Source organism: Adiantum capillus-veneris, chromosome 9, assembly GCF_014529385.1.
Source record: "Adiantum capillus-veneris isolate H3 chromosome 9, ASM1452938v2, whole genome shotgun sequence".
Lineage (NCBI taxonomy): Eukaryota > Viridiplantae > Streptophyta > Polypodiopsida > Polypodiales > Pteridaceae > Adiantum > Adiantum capillus-veneris.
The window spans coordinates 61,346,097-61,350,736 of NC_140939.1; the positions used below are offsets into that span (position 1 = coordinate 61,346,097).

Genomic DNA, 4,640 nt, shown 5'->3' on the forward strand with positions numbered 1-4,640 from the left:
AATAGAAGAATGTAATAATATGAGAATAAAGAAATTGAATATGAGAATTAACTTGATGTAAAAAGAAAAAGTGTTACATTTACTTGCATGTAAGTCTAGTTCTTGCTTTGGGATCACCCCCAAAGGGTAGTCCAACCACCATGGGCAAATTCTACACTCCCACATAGAAATACCCTTCTCTACCATAGAACCGGGATACATAGTATTTTCATCCTCTAGCTTTGACCAATCTTCAGTAACCATAGGCATATTAGCAAGTGTATCGTTTAAAACACATTCACACATCCATCTACACCATAACAACATTTAATCTCTTGAGCAAAATAATTTCAATAAGAGCCAAAGACATTGTTGGTTCATGAAATTTCACCTGTATAAAATCCTTTTACAAGACTCTTGTAGCTTAGGCATTTTGGAAGGGGATGTATAAAATCCTTTTACAAGACTCTTGTAGCTTAGGCATTTTGGAAGAGTCCCCTGCACTTTTAATATCTCCTAAAAGTTGAGAAAAAGCTTGCAAGCCATGATTTCTTAATTGCACCTATGGTAGTCATTCAAATCATAAAACAATGCAATAAAATCCACATTTATTAGAAAAAAGTGACCAATATAGAAAACAACCTTGAAAAAAGCTTCAAATCCATATGGCAATTTGAACTCTTCAACCTCCAACCTTCTTATTATCAACAAAGCTTCATCATGCATGTGAGCCCAATAAAATTCTTTTCTAATGTAAGCCCTAAAGTGCTTCACATCACCAAAGTGGGAAAAGATTGGATCTTTGGCCTTTGTAAGACTCATAATCTCCAATATATATCTTTTCCTTCATTAAAGACCAAAATATATCAAAAACTTAAACACCATCTTATATAAGTATATTCATATACTTATATAAGATTCCATTCATATAGAAATTTTTCGCTCTGAGAAATTGAACTCTCTTTTAATGTCTTTATTTTCTTTAGAATTTAAAAACATAAACAAAAAACTAGTTAAAAAGTATTGAAAAGTGTGATACCTTTCAGAAGGTAGTTTTGAGGAGCACAAAACATTTAACTTGTCTCGTGTGATTTTTACCATGGATGGATCATCCCACTTCACATCAAAGAGAAACTCAAAAAATTCCTCTCCATGAATTGGATTGGCAATTGTCAAAAACTTATAACCTCTATCCTTCAATCGAGCTTCTTCTTGTTTAGTTGCCTTTTGCAATCGCCTTTCAAACTCCACCTTATCTAATCCAAGAGCTTTCAATTTTGCAGTTTCCTTTGAAATAAATGCATTAAAATCATCCTACATAACCACAACTACATTCAATGAATGAATCGTAAACAATCTTAAAAAATGTATATAGTTAATACTCAATTCAATAATTCACCTTCCAAACTAGTTGAGAAATCAACACACAAGGAGAATTATACCAAGGAAGAACTCCTTGATATAATCTACTCTCAACTGCCATCTCTATCTCAACCCATTTTCTGTCCTCTTGAGTGAGACGTGCAAGAATGCTCTCTTTATTGGCGATACCAAATTTTTGGAACATGTATATCTCATGCCCAAGATTTGGTTTGACTGTTGATCGTGAAATGCTACAATAAATATATTAAAAAAATGAAAAATAATAGTTTAAAGCAAGATTAATTTAGAAATACAAAAAGACCACAAATTTATAACTTACACATTAGTGGTGTCAAGAGCAAGTAATAGTTCGGCCTCTTTTTTTTTTTCTACTTCCAAAAATTGGCATCTCACACTCACATGATATTCCTCATTATCATGCCATACTTGACAAAAGAACACCAAATTAGCCAAAAAAGAAGGTATAGCTAAATCTAACAAACAATAAGTGCATCGATGTTAATTACCTTCTTTTATGTGTCACATCCATGTTTTCAGCCGATGGTTTCCATCCCATACCAAAAACAAACGCCCTCGAAGCTCTTGCCACTCCTTATTGAGCTGATTTTCAAATGAAACACTCTTATCTTGCCAAATAGGATCCCAACTACCTTCCACAAGAGGAGTGACAGTCATGTAAGAGCCGAAGGAATCTTTCACCGACACCAAAAAAGATCCCATTGTATCCAAGTAAGCAACATTGTCAAAACTAGGAATCAACCAAGATGCAGAATCTGTAGCCACTCGAACAGCTTCATGAGCAACCAAACGACATAAAGGTATAAGTGGAGGGTTGCTTCTTCGTTTTAAGTAAAATTGACTTAACACATCCTTCATAATCCCCAACGGGATTTTTTTTCCCAAGTGTCGAGAATGTTGGGCCACATCATCCTCACCTATCCCATCAGACTCTGTTAAATCTTCATCTTCAACATCCTCACCTATTTCAACCTCCACTGTTGGATCTCGAGACTCGTCTCCTTTTACATCATCCCCACTCTCCTAATGATTAGAACCTTCCTCCACGGCAGCTTCATCATCAACAAAGATGCATTTTCTACGTCTCTTTCCCCCTCGTTTGAAATGAGGACTACGAGTAGCAACTGCATGAGAAGATGCCTCTTGATCGATTGGATGCCTTCTCTTGGAAGGACGAGATCTCAAGGTCATGCATGGAGAACCAAACGCTCTCTTGATTGACTTGCTGCCTCGTCTTTTGGGAGCCATAAATGTCTACATCAATAAAGATTTGAAAAAGCATTATACATCATCATCATGTTTGTAAAATTTTCACCACTTGTTAATGCCGCTACATTTCATGCCAAACACCATAATAAAACACATTTAAGTGAACTTCCATTGCATTTGAAAAGCTCCGGCTTAAATTTGTGTGAACTTGATAGAGTGTACCAAATTTGCTGCCCGCTCGTCGGATTTGTCCTCTGCAGTGCTCAATGTTGTATCCTCTAGCTGCAACCGCAAGTGAGGACGCTCCAGCTATATGAATCAAGTCCAAATTGCTAATATTATTACACAAAAAACCAACCACGTCGGACATGACCAACAATGAAGAAGTAGAAAGCAATAATCAGGAAAACAAGCCTTCAAACTGCTAACGTCATAGATGTGATAACACTAGCCTTACTAGGTTTGGATGCTCAGATGCTTATTTTAATGAGAGGGTTCATGGTAAAGTGATTTGCAGGTTGCCATGCAAGATAGGGAGTTGATGAAGGCAAGAATCCTAGGTGCAAATGAACAGGATGTAAAGAAACTAGGAGGAAGGCCAAGATTCATCAGACCTCAGAATAATATGAACACAGATAACACAAACAACACTAGCTTAAGCAACAATCCTTCCAACAACAACAACAATAACTACAGCAATACCAATACAAACAGCACCAGCACTAATCCCAATAACAATCAACCCCCTGCATTGAGGTGTCCGAGGTGCGACTCCGCAAACACGAAGTTCTTCCACTACAATAATTACAGCTTGTTACAGCGGCGGTACTTCTGCAAGAGCTGTTGGAGAAATTGGACAAAGGGGGGCGCATTGAGGAATGTTCCGGTCGGCGGGGGATGCAGGAAAAACAAGAGGATTACAAGCAAGCAAAGAGTAGGGGGTCCATGAGATTTGATAACCTCTTCCTCTTTTACTAGCTTTCTTTATCATCCCCACCTTGATCACCACCCTTCTCCCTTCTCTCCTTTTGGTGATCATGCCCTTAATACAAGGCCCCCTCCTCCCTTGAGCCTTCCGCAGAATCATCCTCATGATCATCACCCTCCTCCCCATAACCTTCTCTATTTTAACCTACCCCCCAATAACCCCCTCCCTAACCAGTCCCTTCTCCCCCCTCCTCCCATGCCTCATGGTCATCACGAGCTTCACCCCCGTCCCCATGGAGCTGCTACAAATTTGGTAAAGAGAGAGAGAGCCCACATTATGACTACCTTAATCTAACCCTGCACCTCCAGGTACTGAGCATCTTGCGCGCTGTCCATGTCATTCCCCAGTCTCCCCTGATGAGCCCTGCGGCCCTGCTCACTCACGAGCTCGAACTTGCTGCCTCGCCTACAGGTTGAACGGGGGCGTTAATAGCCCAGGTCTGCCATAGATGAACCCCGTAGCCATGTTCACGCACAAGCAGGATCCTGTTGCCGAGCCTGCAGATATGGAACGCACGCCTGTCAAATGCTTATCAAATGCCTCCTGCGCTGAGCGTAAATCTGTCCGGCTGCATAAAAAATTGACACCATAACTCAGAAGAAGCAAAAACTGAAGCTCCTCAACCGTCAGCGCCCGCTCTTACGATTGGGGAGCTCATGCAGGAGTAGTTTGCATTATTTTGGTATTCCTCCTCCTCCCCCGCACCCATGCTCCCACAGCTCGGTAATCGTCAGCGCGCACGCTGACGGTTACCGAGCTGTGGGAGCATGGGTGCGAGGAAGGAGGAGGAGAGTGTACCTTGCTTCACGGCTTCATGCAGGAGATGCAGCAAGTCCACCAAGTAGCAGAGCCAAGCAAAGCAATGCAAACAAAAGTTGCCCTAGGTAAAAATTACATCAATTATCCGGGCTAGAAACATACAAACATACAAAAATCCCTCCAAGACAAATCTGAGCCGGTAATTTTACATTACTAGCCAATGTTTTTGCAAAATTACACTATTTTCCATGTATTTCAAGCAGAATTTTCTCCTTCTTGCACTCCCCTCAAGGCTAAGCTGAGG

At 40.3% G+C, this 4,640-nt stretch overlaps 1 pseudogene; it reads left to right on the forward strand.

Moving 5' to 3' along the window:
• Positions 1-2,967: 2,967 nt before the first annotated feature.
• On the forward strand, positions 2,968-3,993 carry LOC147450560 (uncharacterized; annotated as a pseudogene).
• The last annotated feature ends 647 nt before the right edge of the window (positions 3,994-4,640 follow it).